We start from the raw sequence: 26,930 nt of genomic DNA on the forward strand, positions 1-26,930 counted from the left end.
GGCAGCAGTGAACCCAAAAGGTCTCGACTGTCTTTAGCTCAAAGTAATTCTCATGTTAAAATGAAACATTTTGGGGAGGCTCACCCTGAACCCTAACAAGTGATGAGTAGGAGTTATTTATGTAAAGGTCTTGGGGGTGAGATAAGGTAAGAGTTTTATAAGAAGGGGAAACAATACAGGAACAAACCTTAAAGCAATAATGAACTTGATGCAATTCAGGAGCTTAATAATGAACCACGTGAGCTGGAGATTAGGACAATAAAAAGGAAAGCTCCAAAGGATGAGGGTGCTGAGTTAGGCTTGGACTAGATTGAGCCAGCAGTACAGGTTAAAATGCAACTAGACTAATCTGGCTAAAGCAGCAGTCCCCAACCTTTTTGGCACCAGGGACCAGTTTCGTGGAAGACAATTTTTCTATGGACCATGGCGGAAGGGGCTGGGGTGATGCTTCAGGCAGTAATGTGAGTGATGGGGAGTGGCAGATGAATCTTCGGTTGCTTGCTGCCCACCTCCCGCTGTGCGGCCTGGTTCCAGGGGTTGGGGACGCCTGTGCTAAATCATAAATCTGATGGTCTTTTCCCTGATATAAATCATTCAACAGTTTCTCATTTTTGTCAGTAACCCATAACATGACATGCAAAAGCCTTCATATCCTTCTTCCTACTTACATGTCCAGGTTCTTCTTTTACCCTGTCCCTCCTGGATCCACAACTTCAATTATAATAAACTACTTGCAGTCCTCCTACTGTGCCAGGCTTTTTTCTCATTTAACCTCTTGACATATTGCTCTTTCCTTAAGTTTACACTTGGCTAATGTCTATCACTATTTTTGAACAAGTGCCAGATATTCCTATAAGATTTGTGAGCTCCACTGCACTTAGGTTAAATGGACCTCCCCTGTGCTTCTCAGCACTTATGTGATATCCCTATGATGTTACTCATCACACCATTTTATATTTGAGGTTTGCCTCTCTCTGCAAACTACCAGCTTCTCCCACACCATACTATAAACTCTTGATACGGGGAAGAAATATGCATTAATTGTCTTTGTTTTCCCAATATTTCTCACCATACCTGATACATATTAAACACTCTAAATAATTAATTGATTAATTTGTTATTGGACTAATGAATATGTAAGAAAAGGAGTGACTTCACAAAGGGGCAGGGGAAAAAATGTTGCCACCCCTTTCACATTTGTTCTGTTCTACAAGCAAAATCATTTGCCTTATATTTATATCCTGAAAGAAACCTATGTTTCTAACTTCTCTGCTGCCCTATGAGCAAAGTTCAGTGTTGAAATTATCATTTCATATGCAAGGTAGCATGCACAAAATGCTAGTTGTCAAACTTAATAATTCTCGGGTAATAGGACTTGAATGAGTCATAGGTGGTGACAGATAAAAGGATAGGTCCAAGAAAGCAGAATCTAGAAATCTGTTTTTGTTTCCTTCTGCTGGTGTAACAAATTACCACAAACTTAGTGGCTTAAACCAGTACAAACGTACTATCCTACAAAGTCCAAAATGGATCTTTCTACTTCAAAATCATGGTATCTGCAGAACCACATTCTTTCTAGAAGCTCTAGAGGGAAATCTGTGCCTCGACTTTTGCGCCTTCAGGAGGCTGCCTGCATTCCTTTGCTTATGGTCACATGACTCAAAGCTCTGTTCCCATCATCACATCTCCTTCTTTGACTCTCTTGCTTCCCCTTTTCCCCTGTAAAGAACCTTATGATTATATTAGCCCACTCAGATATCCAGGATAATCTTACCGTCTCAAGATCTTTAAATTAATCACATCTGCAAAATCTCTTTAACCATGTTCATTAGTTTCCTAGCTAGGGCTGCTATAACAAATCACCATAAACTGGGTGACTTAAAACAAAGCACTGATTTGTTTTAAAGTTCTGGAGTCTAGAAGTTTGAAATCAATGTTTTGGCAGAGTCAGTTCTTTTTCGAGGCTGTAAGAGAGTATCCATGCTATTATGCCTCTCTTGTAGGTCCTGGTGGTTACCAGAAATCCTTGGTGTTCTTTGTCTTTCTACGTCTCAGTCCAATCTCTGCCTTCATTTCATATGGCATTTCCCCCCTTTAATATCTATATCCGCATGGCCATCGTCTGTCTGTGTGCAAATGTGTCTCTGTTTTCTCTTCTTTCAAGAACACCATTCATTGGATCAGTGCCCATGCTAACCTAGTATGATCTCATATTAATTAATTACAGTTTCCAAAGAAGTCTGCATTCTAAGATTCCATGCGGACATGAATTTGGACATGAATTTGAACTATTCAACCCAGTATTCTATGTAAGGTAACATATTCATGGGTTCTAAGGCTTAGGATGTGGACAAATTTAGTGAGTCATTATTCTGCCTACCACAAAAGCCAACATCAAACTGAAAACAAGAAGAACATGTCAAGGGTGAGAAGAAGCAAGAAGCAGTGAACACACAGAAACTAGAAACATTCAGAGCCAGGTTATAGATGGCAGTCAAACAAGACTGAAACAAGAACATCAAGACTTTTGTAGGGCCAGAAAACTTACTGACATCAGGACAGAAGCCATCACTGTTATTGTCAAAAATATTCCACTGAGACAACTTTTCTGGGGCAGAAGGTTTTCAACAGGCATAGATACCTGGCTTAGAAAATGGTGCCCTAAAATCTATAGTTAAATCATGCTACAGATGGAAACTTCTTCCTTCAAAGACCTCTTTGTTTCTCCTTAGCTGGCCTGAGCCTATCCTAGCCTTCAAAGGACCTAAAGAATTTTCAGGAATCAAGGTGATCTGAGACATTAATAATTGGGTTGTCTGGGCATATGAAGGGGAACCTTCTGTTATCACTTTGCAAATCTTCTGTAAATCTAAAAATGTTATTTAAATTTTAAAAATATTAACAATAAACCTAAGGAGTTAGAATAGAGTACAGACTTCAGAGAATGTCCACATACTGATATTAGCCTCATGAATTTGGAGTGAAAATTGAAGGTTTAAACTATTAAGTGATTTAGAAGAAAAGAGGAGGAAAGAAGAAGGAAGAGAACGACAGGAAGAAGGAATGGAAGAGGGAGGAGGTAGGAAGAGGAGGATCCTTGCCAACAACATCATTATTAGGAAGACTACATGGGAAGACTAAGAACTGCATCTGTTCCAGCAAGACCACTCCATCATTTATCCTCAAACTTCACAGCATCAGCACCACAATCAGCCTCAGTAATCACTGGGACTCATCCCATCATGGCTTACATCCCTGCCTCAGGCAACACAAGAAGCTGAAGTCTCCCCAATCATCCCTATTCTACCCAAATTTCATGGTCTAATCTTACCCAGTCTTACACCGCTCACACCGCCACACTTCTGGTGTGCATCAGTGAACTGATGATCTCTCCGTAGCAAAATATTCTCACTCATTTTTTTGAATGTTCATTTCAACGACCAGCTCTAACTGAAACCCAGCACTCCACTGAGAGCTATGCCCCACTGTGTGAAGTAGTGAATATTCTATCTCACACATCCCTAGGATGGAAGGAGGAGTAAAGGCCCACTTCTTGCTTGTCTTACCATTTCAATTTGAATCATTTGCTTCATGTTTGGACCATGGATTTTTTGGGGGGGGCAGATGGGGAGGGGAGTGGGGGAGAAGTGGTGGTGGTAATTTCTAATATCGTTTATTTTCTTGCTCGATATCTCTGCCATATCACATTCTGATTTCTTCCCTAAGTCATATGAAATCTTATCTTGAATTGTTGTTTGGGGAAACTTCATATTACAATCATTTTTTCTCCTTCTCTATTTCAGTTGGTTACCACTAAATGGTTCTGCTTAGCTGTTGTTCTAGGATTTCTTTTCAGTAACTTTCTGGATTGGAACCATTACATTCTTTCTTATTTACTTTCATTTTGCTCAAGTATATTATATATTTTAGTATGTATTACACATAATGCTTATATGCTATACACCTTGGTGTGATACATATAAATACATATAATTATAATATCTATACTCCTATGTATATCAATATTATAGGTTTGCGTTTGACTGACTTCTCCAGTCCATGTTGTCTGTAATATTTCTAATTCTACCTCAGCATATTTCCATTTTTAAGCTTTATTTTCTAATGTCTGTTTTTAAATACAATAATTATATTGAATATATTATTATTCAGGCAAGTAACACCGACATTTGAGAATCCCGTCCTCTCCCTGCCCCAAAGAGAGGGAAGCCCATAATGCCTGGATAAGAATTTGTAGTATAGAAGCTATAAATACACAGTACCTACTGTTCACTTAACCTAGCAAGGAGGAGTAAGGAATCTTTTACCTAGAGTGGGAAATAATTAGAGGAAAAAAATAGAATATAATTATATTCTTAGAGCAAGTATTGTTAAGCTAATGAAGTTACATAGGCATTGCTACTTCATTTGTTTGCCCTTAGGCTTTTCACATAGGTCAGGGGATAGTAAACTAGTTATTAATTTTATCAAAATACTCAAAGTGTATAAAAAACGGCTTATTTTTCCATCTGCTCTGTTTATTTTATCTGCAGATGATATATTACTTTGTTGTTCTAGAAATGTCAAAGACAAATTTGAGAATTTTCAAAGTTGTATTCTGAATGAAAAAATTAGTTATGGATATTTGCACTAGAATCAGGAAGATGTATTTTATTTTCTATATATTTAATTAGTCGCAACTCTTTAAAACAATTTCTTGGGACTCAGGTTTTGGGGGAAATTAATATTTTTTCCTACAGAATAGTAGAATCAGCGTTTATAAGACTAATATTCTTGGGGCATTTTCACAGTTATTATATTTGTGTTATATAAAGAATTTAAATAAGTTGAATGGAAGTAAAGCTAGTTCCTATATGACATCAGGGCATTGCACTGAGTATATAGCCAAAGGGAGGTACGCATGTCTGGCCCATTCATCTCCCTACTACTACCTATTGCTACAATAGAGCAGTTTGACCTGTTTCTAAGAATGAAGGCTATTTTGAGGGCAAATATTATAGTTTTTCTATATTAACATTATTGCATTCTTATCTCAGCAAAGTATTAAAATACAATATAACTTAATAATACTGAATATACATACTAAACTCTGATTTTCAGCACATGATTATACTGGAGTAGGAATTTAGGTAATTAAAAATAAAGTTGGTTGTCTAGATCAATAAAAGAATAAGAAATGACTGCGACTGAAAAACTGATTTTGTCAATTTCTGTGTTCTCTTAGAGAAAGGTTGTGTTGACTTAAAGAAAAATGCACAACGTAAGAGTTGTGAGTTTAAATTTTATTCAGGGTCTTACTGAGGACTATATCCCATGCCATAGCCTCTCAGTAACTCTGAGGAGACTGCTCCACGGAGGTAGGGGAGAAGCCAGAACATATATGATTTGGCCAAGGGATACCTGTAGTCAAACATACATCTTGGTGAAAGATTACTGCTAGTCACAAGGAACAGTTACTTCAGTTAATGATTTTGGTGTTTTCTATGTATGGAAAGATGCAAAAATCCAGGTTAATCAAAATTTTTCCTGAGCTATACATCTAACTACCTAAGGGCCTATTTTTTCCAAAGTCCAGAGCACCCCATCGTGGATTCCTCTGAGGGTGTGCTGTCAGTCAGCAACTGCAGTGCCTAATGACTTAATCCTTGTAGAATTGGAAGGTGAGCAACATTCTTTGTTTTAGAGTTGCGTGGGAGGATATTACTATTTGTTAATTTGACCAAAAAAGGGAAACACAGACAAATGCGAAAGAATACTAATTTTGAGGGTGAGAACAAAAGCATGGATATGAATCCGACTGTGTGTGTGTACGTGGGAGTGTGTCAAAGATGGTCATGTGAGTATGTCACATGTATAATGTTTTACTGAGACTCAGAAATACAATGAATTAAAACTGCATTTCTCTAAGTTCCTGATTCCATTTAAACCATTCTCTTCCCAACAATTAGCAAATGTTGACTTGAAATACAGGACTAAAATTTTATTTAGTATATCTAGGAATTTTTTTATGTTATTTCCAAATCTTCTTAAAAAGGCAAAAACAAGAAAGGACACTTGTACTCACACTAATAATAAATACAGGAGCAGAATCCAAGAGTAAAGTAACTTCCCCCCCTAACTATTGGGTTCTCCTCCCGGAAAAGACAAGTAGAGAGTAGAATGTAATTTCTAAAATGGATTCTTTACAAAGTCTCATTGTGTTGTTTAATGACACATAGTTCCTGATGAGCATTCCAAATTACAAGGTAGCTGTTCAAATAGAATTTAAACCAAGGGCTTCATTGATATGCTTCCTAAAACAAGGGGCTCTTTTAATTAGAAAAGTCTACGCTGCTTTCTTTCCTGGCAGCATTTGTGGGAGCTCCCACCAGAGAGTTCTCACAGCAACCAAACACTGGAAACACACAGAGATTCTGTGCTTTGCATAGTTCCCTTAGCCTTCACACTCTCCATAGCTATAAACCTTCCAGAGGACAGAAAGCAATGAATGTTTTCCCATCAGATTTTACATAGTCAAGGGAATGTCTCTCTGTTGTTTAAAGTGCATAAAATACAATACACATGACCTTATTTCCCCTTTTTATGAGCCTACAGCCATATGATACTAGGATGGCTCACTTGGTCTTTGTTCACTGTACTCAAGGGAGAGAAAAGATAAATAGCAAACATACTGCTTAGTATCAATTATACCTTCCACCCTTAATCAGATTTGATCATTTTTCTCTGCTTAACACAAAAATGCTGAGTTGCATGAATTTGTGTACACAGGTTGGAATCATCTACATAATCTGCTTCTGTCTAGCCAGAGATTCTCCCTTATTTGAGCCTTTTTTAAGGTCTGTAGATTGATAGCTCAATCACTATCTGATTCATGCATTTATACATAACATTGGTGTTATTGAGATACAAGTAATGTCTCTGAAAAAACCTGTTATTTCCATGACAATAATGCAGAGATTCCCACATACCCTTTACTCAGTTCCCCTCCATGGTGATATCTTGTAAAATTATAATACAGTTCCCACTCATAACCAAGATACTGACATCAATGCAATTCACCTATCTTATTGAAAAATTTCCCATTTTACTTGTACTCATGTGTGTGCACATGTGTATTCAGTTCTATGCAATGTTATCACATGTGTAGACTTATGTACCTACCACCATAGTCAAGATGCAGAAAAGTTCTTTCAAAATAAGGTTCTTCATTTTTGCCTTTTGAAAACTACACCCACCTCCCTTTCTAACACCCACCCCCCCATCTGTAAGCCCTGGATATCATATTTATTTTCACAATCACATTTTATTTATTATCAGATCTACTGATTTTAATACTATTATTAATGCAGTTTCATTTTTTAAAAAATTTAATGTAAATTTTCATAAAATATGCACAAATTTTAAAAACAGAAAGGTATAATACAGGTGTTCCAGGAATATGGAAAATATGAAAAATCAATGAAGTTTAGGAAATGTTGCAATTGGTGATAAGAAGATGATGATGAATGAAGTAGGATGAGGAAATTACTTTAGTCAGAGCAGATGATATACATTTAGGAGCTAGAGCAGCAGTGGTTCTCAGACTTTAGTGTACTTAAACACATAGCAGAATCACGTAAAAGATGTGTTAAAATAATGCCATTTGCAGCAACATGGATGGACCTAGAGATCATCATACTAGGTGAAGTAAGTCAGACACAGAAAGACAAATATCATATGATATTGCTTATACACGGAATCTAAAAAAAAGGGTACAAATGAACTTATTTACGAAACAGAAGTAGAGTCACGGATGTAGAAGACAAACATGGTTACCAGGGGATGGGTTGGGGGAGGGATAAATCGGAAGATTGGGATTGACACATACACACTATTACTTATAAAATAGATAACTCATAAGAACCTGCTGTATAGTACAGGGAACACTACTCTATACTCTGTATTGGCCTATATGGGAAAAGAATCTTTAAAAAAAGAGAGGATATATGTATATGTATAACTCATTAACTTTGCTGTACACCTGAAACTAACACAACATTGTAAATCAACTATACTCCGATAAAAATTTAAAAAAAAAAAGAAAGAAAAAGACGTGTTATACACTGATTGCTAGGCCCCACTGCCAGAGTGTCTGACTCAATAGGTCTGGAATGGGGTCTCAGAAATTCCATTTCTAAAATGTTCCCAGGTGATGTTAAGCTGCTAGTCCAGCTTTGACGACAACTGGAACAGAGTGTAGGGCTTGTGTTAAAGATGGGGCCTGTGAGCTAGGGCTTCACATGAAGAAAGATGCCCAGCAGAGGAGCCTTTATTTTATTGGCAGAGTAGAGCCATTGTAGCTTTCAAAGCAGAAGACCACATGACTAAAGCAGACTTTAGAAAGAATTATCTAGTGATAATTCAGCTAAATAATTTAACACTAAAACATATAGAAACAAGTAGGATGAGTTAAGAAATTAAATAAGGTAGCAAAGTATTCAGGTGAGAAATAGATAGAATCCCAGAATCCTTATTAAAGAGCAGATACTCCAATACCTAATTAGAAGGTAGTTCTGTGGAATGAGATTTATACTGACCTACTCCTTTTTTCTCCTTTCTTAGCTTTTCTATGTCTTCTTTAGGTCTGTTTTCCGAATTCCAAAAAAAACCCAATCTTTTCAGAAGGAAATATTTCCAAACACATATTAACCTTTTTAACTTAAAAATCTTCGCTTATTCCTTATACTCTGTTGAGAATGACTACTGAAACTTTTAGAGAGGATGAAAACTATGGTTTGCAACTGTAGTTTGAATTATAAATATTATCTGGCTTAATTGGCCCTTGAGGGTCTTGAGCTAAGCCTACAAATTCTAAATTCTCCATTTATCACTTTACTTTTCCTTGCTTCTTTCTCATTGTCATTCTTATCTCTGTTTTCTATTTTCTGTTTCTTCTACCAAGGTTGTCAAGTAGACAAGTACTTTTATCAAGAACAATTGTAATTTTAAGGGCAAACTAAACTACAAAGAAACAAAGTTTGAGATGACACTGCTTTAGATTATACTGTAGAAAGATTCTGAAGGAATTCTAATCCCCTATGTATTAAAGGAGTGACAACCCATTTTGCTTCCCCTTATTAATTCAAAGTGCAACACAAGCATTTGATCATCTTCTGACCAAGCTCCTATACATTTCATCTTGACCAGGATTTCTGAGAGCTCTGGAACTCTGATTGGAATCCTTGGTTGTGTATCTGAATCAGTTACTGAGTTTACATACTGACAGAGAAAAACCTTAATTTCCCCCTGTGATATTTTTCTGAGAAAAAGTGATCAAAGAAATTAAGATTTATAAAAGCTACTTATGTCATATAAATCAGACATCACTCAGCAATGGCTACACCACAAACGAAGAAAACACAGGGTACCTCATTATAGAAATAATCTATACTGTCTGCCTAGTAAGAGCTCTCTCTCTGCTTTCTATAAACTCCAAGCACAAATATCAGACTGGAATGTCTTTCCGGAAAGCAGTGTCTCATTTGGAATTTAGTTATATAAATTTGAGAAATTTACATACCTCAGGGTAAGAAAGACTCAACTTTTCATTGCTGTGTAGATAAATAGATGGCTATCTAAATAGCTAGAAGTGTTGGGCATAGGAAAACTAATGGAAACTCAAGTGAAAGCATTGCATTTGGAAGTAGGCAAATCTCACAAGGTTGATGGTGACTGTGGATTGTCTTAATCTGATAATCTCAAATTTGATTTTAGGCTTGCAATAAAAGCAGGCTTTGAAATAACTTTAAAATTTTCTTTAGATGATTTTGAGACATGGGTAAGAAAAGGCAATTTCAGAAGAGAGAAGAAATAGCAGGACAACGGAAACTAAATACTACTGTTAACTGTGATTCTGTTCAAATTCTACTATGTTCAAATACAGAGATATTGATTCACAAATTATGGTCAAAAGCTGCTTTTCATGCTCTCTTCACGAACCAACTGAAATGTTTTCAAAGAGAACAGAAACAAAAATATTTGTTTCAGTTTTCTCCTTTTGGTAAACTAAAATAATTTGATATAGTAGGCCAGTTTCTGGGGAGTTTTGTAAATTTTGAAAATAGAACATGAAATCTAGGGGTATAAAATAGGTGTAAAGACAGGAAGGGGCCTATTCCACATTCCCATAGTTTCTAATTCTTTTTTTTTTTTCCAAAATAAAAATAGCAATTTATTTTTTAAAATATTAAGACAAAATTAATTATACAAAAGTGTTTTAAAATACCAGAAAGTACTGAAATATATAAAGGAGAAAGTAAAAATAACCTATAGTAACACCTCCCCAAGAGGTAACCACTATTATAATTACATTTTTTTGGGGGGGCCATGCCACACAGTATGCGGGATCTTTTTTCCCCGACCAGGGATCGAACCCATGCCCCCTGCATTGAAGCATGGAATCTTAACCACTGAACCACCAGGGAAGTCCCCGAGTTTCCAATTCTTTTTTTTTTTTTTTTTTTTTGGCGGTACGCGGGCCTCTCACTGCTGTGTCCTCTCCCGTTGCGGAGCACAGGCTCCGGACACGCAGGCTCAGCGGCCACGGCTCACGGGCCCAGCTGCTCCGCGGCATGTGGGATCTTCCCGGACCGGGGCACAAACCCGCTGTCCTGCATTGGCAGGTGGACTCTCAACCACTGCGCCACCAGGGAAGCCCTAATTTCCAATTCTTTACCAAAGCAATGCCTGTACACTTGTCGAAACTTATAATTAGTTTAGATTACAGGTAAAAAGTGATGTTAATTTCTTCATTTCCGTCAAACTTACTTTGGTTGTCTTTAATCCTACCCTGTGAACAGCTGACTCTGCCATTTTATTGGTATTACCTTACCAATTCTGTAAGGTAATTTAGGGTTTAACGTGTGTGGGTTTCTGACTCAAGGGTTTGCCACTATATTTTTAAAGGAAGAAAAAAACCTCCTCTCTTCTTATTTGTGGTTCTCATTTTAATAATTATCATAAAACAGCAAAATACTGTTTATATTTTTCTAATTAAGCATTAGAATTTATAAAGAGTTGGAGTTCACAACATAGGCCTGATTTTTTTCTTTTTTAGGCAAGGTCCTACTACGTTATATGTAAACTGATGTATAAAACCAGAATTTCAAAGTGTTAATCTCCAACAAGGAATTATAGTAGCTAGAAATTCAGCTACTTAGAGCCATTTGCTAAATTTGCTTAATAAATTTGGAATTCAAACACGGGAGTTAGTTATTTAATATGAATTTTTAAATGAGTTGTCATCCACAAAACAAGTAGATGAGACTGGTTGACTCCAAGGCTGGGCATATATTTTGTCCTTATTTTGACTATACATGGATGGATCTTCCTTCTTAATAATTTGATGTGTCCACTTGGATCCATCTCAAGGACCACTACCTTAATTTAGTCTTTGTTTTTATCCAGTTGCTAGTTCTGATTACTTGTGCTGTATACCAAATCACCCCCAAGTGGTGGTTTGAAACAACAACATCATCCATTTTGTTCACAAATCTGAGGTCACAGGGCTCAGCTAGGCAACTGTTTCTGGGGATTACATTGGGTTTTAATTAAATGGTGGTTGGGGTAGGGTCATCTTTGGAGGCTTCTTCACTAACACTTCTCATGACTGGCTGGGAAGATGCAAAGAGCTGTGGCTCTTTAGCCACTCTTTCTGCTTCTATGTGGTCCACCACAGCTCTCTTTACATGGTGGCTTCAGGCTAGTCAGACTTCTTCTATGTATAGTATTTTATAGAGAACAGCATACACAGGAGACAGCAGCTCTACTTTGGCCTCATCCAAAGGAGTAGCACAACTTTTTTCCAGAGGCAGTGACTTTTTTCAACAACTGCATTTCCTGTCCCTGGAATGACCAGCCTGGAGGAAAGGCAAGGATGAGTGAGAATGAATATCAAGCATTCCCTTGTATGGCCCTAGAGGACAAAATTAAAGTTTCCCATAGTACAGGGAAGCCAGGAGATCATACATTTACACTGGTTTTATATTCAACTTCTTTTTTTTTCTTTTTTAATTTATTTACTTTTTTGGCTGCATCGGGTCTTCGCTGCTGCATGCGGGCCCTCTCTAGTTGCGGCGAGCAAGGCCTACTCTTCGTTGCAATGCATGGGCTTCTCACCGCTGTGGCCTCTCTTGTTGCAGAACAACAGGCTCTAGGCGTGTGGGCTTCAATAGTTGTGGCGTGCGGGCTCAGTAGTTGTGGCTCATGGGCTCCAGAGTGCAGGCTCAGTAGTTGTGGCGCATGGGCTTAGTTGCTCCGTGGCACGTGGGATCCTCCCAGACCAGGGCTCAAACCCACATCCCCTGTATTGGCAGGGGGATTCCCAACCACTGCGCCACCAGGGAAGCCCCTATATTCAGCTACTCAGGCAGTTTTACCTTGAGGTCTTTCTTCAATTCATATCTCAAATAGAACTGCAAGACTATGGGTACAAACAGACCAAGGAACACAGCCAGACCACCAGTATCAAAGTCAGACACAGTTGTGAACATGTTTTTTGGGCAGTTTTTTGGCCAGTCTAGATTATAATGCTAATAAAAACAACAAAACAACAAACAAAATAAACAACCAAACCGAAAAACAAACAAACAACAAAACAGGCTAAGTGTACCCTACTGAAAGACTTGCACTATCAGAGAGACCATCTTTGTCCTAATCAGCAACTTACTGCATCAAAAGCTGCCAACTTTCTCTAGTGTCAGGCCACCTCAGACAAGATAGTTTTTAACTTACAAAGGATACAAGTAGAAGGCCAAGATAATTCCCCAAAGGATATGTGAGCTATGCTGAAAGATATAGGTTTTCCAGTGAAGACATGAGGAATAGATGGCACAAAAAGGCTAAGGTTTTCCTCTTTCGTAGCCAACTTTAATTTCTGCACCACCATTCCAAACAAGCAACAGTGTACAGATTTTTCACCCCTTGGTTAAATTTATTCCTATGTATTTTATTCTCTTTGATGCTATTGCAAATGGGATTATTTTCTTATTTTCTGGTAGTTCACTGTTAGTGTATAGAAACAAATTTTCGTAAACCAGATCAATTTGTGAGATGGTTAGTGGTATGTGCCAACTTGGCTAGGCTATAGTGCCCAGCTATTCAATCAAACACTATTAGAGGTGTTGCTGTAAAGGTACGTTGTAGATGTAGTTAAGATCTACAATTAGTTGACCTAAAGTAAAGGAGGTTGTTCTTGATGATGCTGGTGGGCTTCATCCAAATGGTTGAAAGGCCTTAAAAGCAAAACTGAGATTTCCCTGAAAAACAATAAATTCTTCCTTAACAGTGCAGCTTCAGATCCTGCCCCAGAGTTTCTGGACTGTTTGTCTATAGATTTCAAACTTGCCAGCCCCTTCCAATAGCTTAAAATCATTTCTTTGAAATAAATCTCTCTCTCTATCTCTATATATCTATATAGCCTACTGGTTCTGTTTCTCTGGAGAACCTTGACTGATAGAATTGGTAATACAGTGGTCATATAATTTATCACCCAAACTGGTTCAATTTTGAGTGTGAAAGGGACACTATTAATAATCATGCCAGGAAACTGGCATAAACCAGATCTTTGCCAGGCAAACCATGACAAAGGTTCCCCTAGGTAAAATGAATCTTATTCACCCAGGGCTATCAAAATAATCCAACTGAGAAAAAGTTGTTTCTGGTTTTGTTTTATTTTAAGGGAATCTAGTTTGCTATCAAAAGTGTTCTGAACTAAGGTAAATAAACAAATCACTACATAATTTGGAAAGAAACCACCTATTGGCATTGTAGAAAGTATTTTTCCCTCTTTTGACATTTGTAAAGGTCAAAAGTTTGGAATCCTACAATTACTTTGCATTTGAAAAGTGATGAATCAAAAGGTAAATCAGAATCCACCCAAATAATGGCAGGCATTTAAACCTGATGTATGGTCTTAATGCACTTGTCCAATTATCCAGGTTTAACCCTCCTCATTGTAGCCCTATTCAAATCTTTTATTTTTGACACAGACAGGTTTTACATCACTAACTGGCTGAGAATCAAGAAAAAAATGATTTTTCAAAACTGAATGCTGTTAGAGCTTCTATTTAATCTGTATTTGTGTCAGACTGTCAACTGTAAATAACTCTGGCAACTGGGGAATACAGTCTATCGTTGCCAAAGTGTGCATCTACACCTTCTTTTTTTTTTTTTTTTTGAAAACTAGCGAATGCGACTCCAGAATCTTATTTTGGCTCTCAGATGAATTTGACAAAAAATGAGTCACGTTCATGGCTGGGACCTTTCAATATCTAACTTCGCCATACTGATGAAAGCTGAGGCTTGGTATATTAGTATTGCTAAAACCTTTGATAGTAATACTGGAAATTACATGAATATTAGATAACTTTATGTTATCTTAATGTTTTAACTTCACGTGAAGCTTAAAGGAAACCTATTCCAACATTCTGGAAAATATCAATTAATATAATTGACCATTTAATGAAGTAAAAAAAGCCATACTGTGGACCTTGTCTTCACACTTGCTCCTCCTTTTATATATCCTCTTTTTCTCATGAGAATTTTTGGAAGGAAGCATAAATACCAAAAATGTAGAGAGAGACAGAGACAGAAAGAATAGGGACAGACAGCCATAGAGAAAGAGAGAGAAAAAGAGTTGTACAAGTTATCCAGGGAATCAGGGTTGCATTTTATAAGTAAATTTCAATTCAAAAGACTTAATACTAAGTTATAGAAAATGCCAGTGAATACATTTTACAGTGACTCTTCTGGGTAAAGGAATAATGGCATATTTAACTAATAAATTAGTTAATATTAAAGACACACAGACACAGTTAGTGACATTTTAAAATTCCCTCATGTTTTTAGCATATATATGTATATATTTTCTAACATACTCTTTCATCTGGTCGCATTTGGAATTCTTATACTTAGAGAAACCGATTCCATATGTATTACTTGAGTCTAAATAACACTGACAGAATCTTAAGACATGATATAGAGCTGTGGTATTTTCATATTATTGATGAAATATCAAAAATTTAAGAGAGCGCTCTGGTTAATCAATAAAATTATCAACTGCATAAAAATTTGACCTCAAGGGACCAAAGAGAAAACAAAAAGCAATAAAATTATAAGACAATAGCAGGAAAAAGAGAATCTGAGGATAATTTGGCTTAAATTAAATTTGATTAGAACTATAATGATCACATCACACAAACATAAAAAGGTTACTGCTTTACTTGAAGTTTCATTTCTAATTTGTTGGTTAGCACTAATACAATGTCTCTAGGAACTTTGGGGAATCTCCTTCTTTTAAATGGTTTCAACTACTATATATACATTTATAATTATTTATTCACCCATGACTCTGCATGGCAAATTAAACAACTGAGAACTAGAGACAGTTTATTCTTGACCTATGACCATCCTCCAGCTGTGTGATATTTGGTGAGTTGTCAAAATCTCTGAGTCTCAGCATTCTCAACTCTAAAGCAAATATTTAACTATACATTTTCTATGTCCCCAGTATTTAAAAACTATGCCCAGAGAGCACCTAACTGGTTTGAACTGTGCATATTGGTATGCATATATGAATGTACAAATGTTTTATATAACAAAGCACTTCTGAGTACTGAGTTTGATGGAGTGATTTGGAGTGAGTGATGTGCCCTTAACTAACTAATGGTAAATCACTGTGGTATTTGATTGATGGAAGGAAAGAGCATGATATAACAAGAATTTTAAAATTACAAGTACAAACAAGGAAAGTATTAAGTGATGCTATATGAAATATTTGCAAGGAATATGAATGTGAAAAGTGAGAATTGCTGAACTTTTAAATTCTGTGGTTTTATTGTTTGGGGTCACACTATATGATTTTGATTTCATATTTGGTTAAATTATTAAAAACACATTGTCTGAATTTACCTACATGAAAATTAATACACTTGTATATGCATGTTCACATATGTACACATAAAAACATTAAAAAAAATTTTAATCACATTTGAGTGGTAATAAAAAACATTAAACTTAGACCACAGAGAGAGAGAGAGAGAGAGAGAGAGAGAAACCAACCAATCAAGAAACACTACAAAAACCTAGTGAAGAGTTTATAACTATAAATTTGGGGGCAATATCTATTAACTTGTGATAAATAAAAACACTGTAAAGATAAGGTTTTATAAGTTAACTTTTAATATTACCTACTGCATATTTGTTTTTATTTTTATATCTTAAAATGAAAACTTCAATGACATAGATTTTTTTTTAAATCAATTAGTATATGGGGAAAATGCAGTTAAAAAAAGGTAACTCAAAGAGTTAGTTCTCTGAAAAGACTGATAAAATGGGAAAATTGCTGGCAAAGAAAATTAGAAAAAAAAAAAGAAGAGTATTTAACATTAAAAATGCAAAGGAACATGACTATATTTGGAATAAAGCCATTATAAGAAAATATACATAAATCAGTATTTTGAAGTATGTATGAAATGAATAATTTAATGATACAGTTAATTAAAAATGAATAGTGAAAAGGCAGACTTTGAATATCATGAGAGTCAAAATTTGAAAAATAATTATAGAACAACAGTTACAGTACAAAGGTAAATCCGGTTGGATTACTAGAGAATTCTTTCAAACTATCAAAAAAAGTCTTACGTTCTTTAAACTGTTACAGCAAACAGAAATATCAGTTCACTTTGTAAAGCTAGCATGATTTCAAAATTTCAAAATTTAATGATAACTGGCACTCATTCCTTCACCCTGCCTCTTTCTGCCAGCTCACACACAAAGCTACAGACTGATACTACATAGAAAACACCACAACAGAACGTAGGGTAATAGCTATACAATTTTGGAGGAGGAGAAGAGGGGTTTGTAAAGATGTCAATGAAGACAGAAACTATAAAAATATTTAGAAAAGAAAAGCATGTGAACAATTCAATTAATTAAAACACAAATGAAAATTAACCAAAATATCGGTTTCAATATTTGTTAAAGAGTGCATAAGTTTACTAAGTAGGCAAACTTCGTCCACTGCCATTTTACATCCAGCCCAGTCACTTCTTAACATGAAGTCACCTTTTCTGGCAATTTCCTCCTACATGAAAGCTATCAGACTACTCAGCAGGAGTTCCAGTTAACACATGCTCATTAAAATCACCTGGAGAGCTTTTGGAAAATAGCTGCTTGGGCCACACACAGACTATTACATCGGAATCTCTGAAGACCTAGATATGTTTTCTACTTGTTTAAAATAAAAGTTTTTTTTTTTTTTTTTCTTTTTGCGGTATGCGGGCCTCTCACTGTTGTGGCCTCTCCCGTTGCGGAGCACAGGCTCCGGATGCACAGGCCCAGCGGCCATGGCTCACGGGCCCAGCCGCTCCGCGGCATATGGGATCCTCCCAGACCGGGGCACGAACCCGTATCCCCTGCATCGGCAGGAGGACTCTCAACCACTGCGCCACCAGGGAGGCCCCTAAAAGTATTTTTTATAAGTATTGGCTGGGTTTTTCTTTAACATTTTTAGAGAAGTAAAAGGGCCATTACTTGATTACTAAATAATCACAAAAGCTGCAGACTCCTGTTTAATATCGTATGAGTAAAATGCTTTTCCATTTTTTTTGGCATCCAAATAACCCTAATATATTGTTCTACCTTGTAATTGATTGTGTTTATTTTCATCTTAAATGTATTAAAAGTAACTTAAGTATGTATTTGTTTATTGATAGGAAGCAGTGCTGTGGTAAGGGTAGAAGAGAGAAGGAGCAGGGTCAATGTACAGCATGAATTCTAAATATATCCTAAAATTTCTCTTCATTTGCCTGTCTCCTGGAAGTCTGTACAGCAGCTGACTTCAAGTACCTCTTTTCTCCGTTCATTATATTCTTGTTTACTAAATTCTCAAAGTCTGACCAACCCAGGTTTTTGCCCTGCCCTCTTCCTACTGGTTCAGTTCTCTGTTTTATGGGTCACTGTCAGAGGTTCTTTGAGATTCCCCAATTACCTCTTAAGAACCAGAGGAGAAAAGAAAATCTCAAAACCTCCTTAGGTTCTAGGAGTAGGAGGAGTGAAAAAATCTATAATTATTTTATTTCTGTCACATAAAAGTCATGCTTAGTAAAATCAATCATACTTTCCAAAAAAGGATAAAAAATTTACTGTAATGCAACACATTTTTAAAGATGATTAATAATAATGGAGTTGATGTGGCAAAAACATTACATTATCTGTATATGGACTAAATGCTCCCACCAAAAGACACAGATTGGCTGAATGGATACAAAAACAAGACCCATATATATGCTGTCTACAAGAGACCCACTTCAGACCTAGAGACACATACAGACTGAAAGTAAGGGGATGGAAAAAGATATTCCATGCAAATGGAAACCAAAAGAAAGCTGGAGTAGCAATTCTCATATCAGACAAAATAGACTTTAAAGTAAAGACTACTAGAAGAGACAAAGAAGGACACTACATAATGATCAAGGGATCGATCCAAGAAGAAGATATAACAATTGTAAATATTTATGCACCAAACATAGGAGCACCTCAATACATAAGGCAAATACTAACAGCCATAAAAGGAGAAATCGACAGTAACACACTCATAGTAGGGGACTTTAACACCCCACTTTCACCAATGGACAGATCATCCAAAATGAAAATAAATAAGGAAACACAAGCTTTAAATGATACATTAAACAAGATGGACTTAATTGATATTTATAGGACATTCCATCCAAAAACAACAGAATACACATTTTTCTCAAGTGCTCATGGAACATTCTCCAGGATAGATCATATCTTGGGTCACAAATCAAGCCTTGGTAAATTTAAGAAAATTGAAATTGTATCAAGTATCTTTTCCGACCACAATGCTATGAGACTAGATATCAATTACAGGAAAAGATCTGTAAAAAATACAAACACATGGAGGCTAAACAATACACTACTTAATAATGAAGTGATCACTGAAGAAATCAAAGAGGAAATTAAAAAATACCTAGAAACAAATGACAATGGAGACACGACGACCCAAAACCTATGGGATGCAGCAAAAGCAGTTCTAAGAGGGAAGTTTATAGCAATACAATCCCACCTTAAGAAACAGGAAACATCTTGAATAAACAACCTAACCTTGCACCTAAAGCAATTAGAGAAAGAAGAACAAAAACATCCCAAAGTTAGCAGAAGGAAAGAAATCATAAAAATCAGATCAGAAATAAATGAAAAAGAAATGAAGGAAACGATAGCAAAGATCAATAAAACTAAAAGCTGGTTCTTTGAGAAGATAAACAAAATTGATAAACCATTAGCCAGACTCATCAAGAAAAAAAGGGAGAAGACTCAAATCAATAGAATTAGAAATGAAAAAGGAGAAGTAACAACTGACACTGCAGAAATACAAAAGATCATAAGAGATTACTATAAGCAACTCTATGCCAATAAAATGGACAACCTGGAAGAAATGGACAAATTCTTAGAAATGCACAACCTGCCAAGACTGAATCAGGAAGAAATAGAAAATATGAACAGACCAATCACATGCACTGAAATTGAGACTGTGATAAAAAATCTTCCAACAAACAAAAGCCCAGGACCAGATGGCTTCACAGGCGAATTCTATCAAGCATTTAGAGAAGAGCTAACACCTATCCTTCTGAAACTCTTCCAAAATATAGCAGAGGGAGGAACACTCCCAAACTCATTCTACGAGGCCACCATCACCTTGATACCAAAACCAGACAAGGATGTCACAAAGAAAGAAAACTACAGGCCAATATCACTGATGAACATAGATGCAAAAATCCTCAACAAAATACTAGCAAACAGAATCCAACAGCACATTAAAAGGATCATACACCATGATCAAGTGGGGTTTATTCCAGGAATGCAAGGATTCTTCAATATACGCAAATCAATCAACGTGATACACCATATTAACAAATTGAAGAAGAAAAACCATATGATCATCTCAATAGATGCAGAGAAAGCTTTCGACAAAATTCAACACCCATTTATGATAAAAACCCTGCAGAAAGTAGGCATAGAGGGAACTTTCCTCAACATAATAAAGGCCATATATGACAAACCCACAGCCAACATCATCCTCAATGGTGAAAAACTGAAACCATTTCCACTAAGATCAGGAACAAGACAAGGCTGCCCACTCTCACCACTCTTATTCAACCTAGTTTTGGAAGTTTTAGCCACAGCAATCAGAGAAGAAAAGGAAATAAAAGGAATCCAAATCGGAAAAGAAGAAGTAAAGCTGTCACTGTTTGCAGATGACATGATACTATACATAGAGAATCCTAAAGATGCCACCAGAAAACTACTAGAGTTAATCAATGAATTTGGTCAAGTTGCAGGATACAAAATTAATGCACAGAAATCTCTGGCATTCCTATATACTAATGATGAAAAATCTGAAAGTGAAATCAAGGAAACACTCCCATTTACCATTGCAACAAAAAGAATAAAATATCTAGGAATAAACCTACCTAAGGAGACAAAAGACCTGTATGCAGAAAATTATAAGACACTGATGAAAGAAATTAAAGATGATACAAATAGATGGAGAGATGTACCATGTTCTTGGATTGGAAGAATCAACATTGTGAAAATGACTCTACTACCCAAAGCAATCTACAGATTCAATGCAATCCCTATCAAACTACCACTGGCATTTTTCACAGAACTAGAACAAAAACTTTCACAATTTGTATGGAAACACAAAAGACCCCGAATAGCCAAAGCAATCTTGAGAATGAAAAATGGAGCTGGAGGAATCAGGCTCCCTGACTTCAGACTATACTACAAAGCTACAGTAATCAAGACAGTATGGTACTGGCACAAAAACAGAAAGATAGATCAATGGAACAGGATAGAAAGCCCAGAGTTAAACCCACGGACATATGGTCACCTTATCTTTGATAAAGGAGGCAGGAATGTACAGTGGAGAAAGGACAGTCTCTTCAATAAGTGGTGCTGGGAAAACTGGATAGGGACATGTAAAAGTATGAGATTAGATCACTCCCTAACACCATACACAAAAATAAGCTCAAAATGGATTAAAGACCTAAATGTAAGGCCAGACACTATCAAACTCTTAGAGGAACACATAGGCAGAACACTCTATGACATAAATCACAGCAAGATCCTTTTTGACCCACCTCCTAGAGAAATGGAAATAAAGACAAAAATAAACACATGGGACCTAATGAAACTTCAAAGCTTTTGCACAGCAAAGGAAACCATAAACAAGACCAAAAGACAACCCTCAGAATGGGAGAAAATATTTGCAAATGAAGCAACTGACAAAGGATTAATCTACAAAATTTATAAGCAGCTCATGCAGCTCAATAAGAAAGAAATAAACAACCCAATCCAAAAATGGGCAGAAGACCTAAATAGACATTTCTCCACAGAAGATATACAGACTGCCAACAAACACATGAAAGGATGCTCAACATCTTTACTCATTAGAGAAATGCAAATCAAAACTACAATGAGATATCATCTCACACCAGTCAGAATGGCCATCATCAAAAAATCTAGAAACAATAAATGCTGGAGAGGGTGTGGAAAAAAGGGAACACTCTTGCACTGCTGGTGGGAATGTGAATTGGTACAGCCGCTATGGAGAACGGTATGGAGGTTCCTTAAAAAACTACAAATAGAACTACCATATGACCCAGCAATCCCACTACTGGGCATATACCCTGAGAAAACCATAATTCAAAAAGAGACATGTACCAAAATGTTCATAGCAGCCCTATTTACAATAGCCCGGAGATGGAAACAATCTAAGTGTCCATCATCGGATGAATGGATAAAGAAGATGTGGCACATATATACAATGGAATATTACTCAGCCATAAAAAGAAATGAAATTGAGCTATTTGTAATGAGGTGGATAGACCTAGAGTCTGTCATACAGAGTGAAGTAAGTCAGAAAGAGAAAGACAAATACTGTATGCTAACACATATATATGGAATTTAAGAAAAAAAAATGTCATGAAGAACATAGGGGTAAGACAGGAATAAAGACACAGACCTACTAGAGAATGGACTTGAGGATATGGGGAGGGGGAAGGGTAAGCTGTGACAAAGTGAAAGAGCGGCATGGACATATATACACTACCAAACGTAAGGTAGATAGCTAGTGGGAAGCAGCCGCATAGCACAGGGAGATCAGCTTGGTGCCTTGTGACCGCCTGGAGGGGTGGGATAGGGAGGCTGGGAGGGAGACGCAAAAGGGAGGGGATATGGAAACATATGTATATGTATAACTGATTAAATTTGTTATAAGGCAAAAAATTAAAAAAAAATAAAAAAAAATTTAAAAGAAAAAAAAAACATTACATTATCTTAAAGAATGTTGAATTTTAGTGTTATATTTTTGAAGAAATCAGGAACAACTTGTTGGAAAGTAGAATAATTGTGGAAGATAAGTTTATAGTAGAGTTTTAAATACAGATGTTATGTATTTCTACTTAGATGACAAAATATGTATTTACTTCGTTCCTCATAATCACGTTAAAGAGCTTTCAACAGTCAGGTTGTGTTGGGTAGAGAAAGACTAATGTCTTCTTCAAGGCAGAAACTATATTTTTTCTTCTTCTGTACTTATATTTACTCCCCATAACACCTAGTGCAGTGTGGACTACAGGTAAGCACTCAATAAATGTTTGAGCAAATAAACAGTACTAATATAGCATGTACTAAGATATAAAAGAGTATCAAACAGTGACAGAAAGGATTGTCAGGAGGAACATAGCAATTGATCAGTAGTTTCAAGAAAGCATTCAATATTGTTCCCACAACAACAAAAGAGGACAAACACAGACAAAGATCAATTTTCCTTTTTATCATGTATTTCTAAAGCAAACTCCCCCTCACTTTTCACCTCTAACATGGTAAATGCAGAAGGGCACTTTTGCTCTGTTCCTGCATGCAGCAAATTAGCATCATTACCTATTCAGGTCCCCTCTATGCCTCCACTACCTACTAGTGGCATTATCATACACAAAAGGAATATGTGGAAAGACACATCAAGGGATGCAATCAACTTCAATCTACGTTTACCATTTGGGCCACATATAGCTAGCGGTATATTGAACTTCCTCTTTCAAAGTTCTATTATTTACAAAGTAAATATCTCTACCACTATATTTTAAAAAAAAATAGAGACTCTATGTATTCAAGAAGCCCAGTTACCTTGCTGATTTTATAAAACGTCATCTAACAGGAGAAATAGCATTTGAACAATGCATGAGTTGCTGGGAGCAGGGATAAGATTTGCCAGAGAGGAAGAAATTTTCCTCTGCCCTAGTTTCTTCTGGCTGGTCTTCATTAAATTGACATGAAACAGATTAACAGGAGAAAATCAAACACAATTTTAGTAACACGTATACATGGGAGGGACCTGGGAAAACCGACTAACTCATCAAATGGCTGAAATCTTCACCTTAAACACCATCTTCAGCTAAAGACCAAAGAGTATGTTGAGGGTAGTGGTTTGGGACTTCAAAGAGGAGGAAGGCAATTCACACAGAGAAGGAAAAACAAATGTTTGGTAAACAGATGTTTGCTGGGCTAGGCAGAGACAATGGGACACAGAGTGCACTCTGATCTCCAGGCCCTGCCAAGTTTTCCCCACCACACCTAGTCCATATTCATTACAGATATCTCTGATGATAGCTCTATTCCAGGAACAGGACTGCAAACTAAAAACTGTCACTTGCCATCTGCCTCTACAAGGATTACGTCACTAGCCACTGCCTTTGCTGACCTTCAACACACCCTGAAATAAGTTCAGGGTGGAGATCAGGAATGAGGTACTCTGTCCTCTGGGAAAAACTGGCAGAACAGACCTTCAGATAGTTAGATATTTTCAGAAAAAGATTTTATGAGCCCACTTTCTTGCATCTTCTCATATCTAGAAAAGCACTAAAATCATTAACGGAGACATTTGCTCCTCATGACTAGCAGCGTCCTTCTTACAAAATGTGTGCCTGATTGCACAAATACCCCCTTCACCAAAATCATACATGTACTGACCTTCCCCACTACCTCCTCTAGAGCAGTTCCTCAGAGCTATCTGAGAGGCTGTCTCCCGGGCTAGGGTTGTAATTGTGCCCCAAATAAAACTTAACTCACAATTCTCACCTTGTGCTTTTTTTTTTTTTTTTTCAGTCAACAGGCCCTTTATTACAGTTCTTTAGGCAGCTAAGGGAGAGGTAAAAATAAAGACTTCCTAGCCTCTGTTTCTTAAAAATAATCGGTGTAAATTAACCCTCATACCAAAGAAACACATTTTGGTGTGGCAAATTTTACTCACCTACAGATTGAACATGAATAGAATAGGAAAGAGAAAAACATAACTGGGGAGCAGGTCTACATTGACTATATATATATATATAAAAACATATATATGTATTATGTATAGTAGGGGAGGAAAACATTTTCCTTCTTCCCTTCTAGGTTGTTTGGCTGCTCTAATAATTAAACTGACATAAGACAAGTTAACAGAAGAAAAACAAATTTAATTTTGTACACACAGGATAGCCAAAGATATGAGGCTCAAAGAAGTAAGCAAAGCAGGCAGCTTTTATATCTTTTAGACAAAAAATAAATTTGTGAAGAATTGACAAAATAAAAGGGTTTGGGTCTTGGGTAGCTAATTAGTGAAGAAGTAACAGGTTTATACAGGCTTCTCAGCCTTGAATTCCCTGTCTCTCATGATAAGACTGTCCCTTTACTTCCTGGTACAGAGAGGATACCTTTCACATATGAGATTTATTTTTTGCTTTTAGGAGGACAAAGAAGAATCAGAGTGTCCTTCTTGTACTTGTTGTTTCTTAAGTAACTTTAACTCAAAATAATCAATTTGCCAAAGTGGCATATTTTGTGGTAGGATACTTTGCTCTCCTTCAATATATAAGAGAAAACAAAACAAAAACAAAAAAGCAGTGGATAACACTACTCTTCCAAAAAATTAGCTTTCATTAGTCTTTCAGAGAAAAGTAGAATCTAGCACGGTGGCATGAGACATGGCTTCATAAGTTTTCTCCAGTTAGACTACAAAGAATTACCTCAAATAGTGACAACTTAAAGCAGGTATTTTCCTACCCACTATTAAATGAAACAGAGTTGGAAATTACATGATTTATACTCTGCTTAACAGTGAGCAATAGAACATTCATTCACCCATTCAACAAACATTTTAACTCTTATGTAAAAACCCATCCATAGCAAAAAGTAAAACAAGTGCTGTGTGAAATGTGAAAGCAAAGGCCTCTTGACAGTAAAAGGGGAGAGTGGTTAAAACCACATAGTTCAGTGAAGGCTAAGAGAAAGAGAGTAAAGTGGAGCAGAATACGCCACCCCAAAATATGCCCCTTTAGCATAAAGATTATTTTGACCTGGTTGTTAAAAACAAAACAAAACAAAAACAAACAGCAAACAAGGGAGAAGCTCTGAAAACCAAGTAGTAGTTATCTTTTTGTGAGAGACATTAACATTTATAGTAAAAATATCAATTCGTACAGGTGTTTCTCTTTCTGTATTTCTCTTTCTCTTTTTGTTTTCTGGAGAAAACAAGGACTTAAGTCTGCATTAGGACCTTATCCTTGTTTACTGTGCTTTAGTTAATAATCTCCCATGACTAACCTTTTCCCCTATTCAACATCTTCTGTCTTTAGCTGGAGATGGTATTTAAGGTGGTGACTTGGGCCATTTCAGGGAGTTACTTAGTTTTTCTGGGTATCTCCCATGTATACAGGAGGTATTCATGTTATTAAACTTCTGTTTGTTTTTCTCCTGTTAATCTTTCTTTTTATTATAGGAAGTTCTCAGCCAATACCTAAAAGGGAAGAGGGAAAATTACTTTTCCTCTCCTACAAGAGCATGTCTACACTAACTTTCCAGGAGGAAGAGGGGTTTGACAGGTGGTAATAGAAAGCAAAGAGGGCAAGAATGACAGAAGTGATCAGAAATTCCCAGACTAAGAGCAGAGAAAGTAGTCAACTGCAGCCGGAGTGCAGAGTAGACAGAGTCATTCAGCACTTACCGCTGGAGATAAGCTGATTAAATTAGGAAGATCAAAGAGGCTGATATACTGGAGAAAGAGAGTCTGGTTAGACAATTTTTTCAATAGCCATTAGATAATTTTGTCTGAGCAGGGTAAATCTGACCTGCAGTTGCTCAATTAAAGAGGTGTAACTTAAGATATATTACGTAAACTATTTAGACCATAGCATACAACTATATGGGGTGGATTTTATTAATTCATCTAAAACATATTTATTAGATGATTGTCATGTACCAGGGATTGTGCTCATTAAATTAAGGGATACATAAGTGCAAAAGGTCACCCAGTCAAGCAGTGAAGACAGGATGAAGCATCAGAGCGTATATAGGGAAGTGTGAGAAAAAGCATCTCATGGTTCTTAGAAATGGGTAAATTTCCCATACAAATGCAGCCTAACAGCATATGTCCCACGAGCCTAATGACTAAGATAATATCTTTTTGGGGTGAGGAGAAGGCAGGGAAGAAATGGAGGAGAGAGTAGACAACATGTAATTTCTTCTTGTTATTTTCCAGTCTAATGAAAAATAGAGGAACTTTAAAACAGAGGCTCTGGAGGGTCTTCACTGATTTAATTAAAGTATATATCCTCATATTTCTGACATTACATGTCTTTTTTTTTTCCTGATTTTCCTTCATAGATACAAATTAGCACTTGTCATTACAGGCTTGTCAGCAGTACACAGGAAACTCAAGAACTCTGCATTTTTAGCTCTGGAACCCAACCTAACACATGGGAAGTAACATAAAGCTCCCAAGAAGAAAGAGACATTTTAAAGAGAAGAGCAAA

The sequence above is a fragment of the Mesoplodon mirus genome, assembly GCF_964341445.2.
Source record: "Mesoplodon mirus genome assembly, chromosome: 9".
NCBI lineage: Eukaryota > Metazoa > Chordata > Mammalia > Artiodactyla > Ziphiidae > Mesoplodon > Mesoplodon mirus.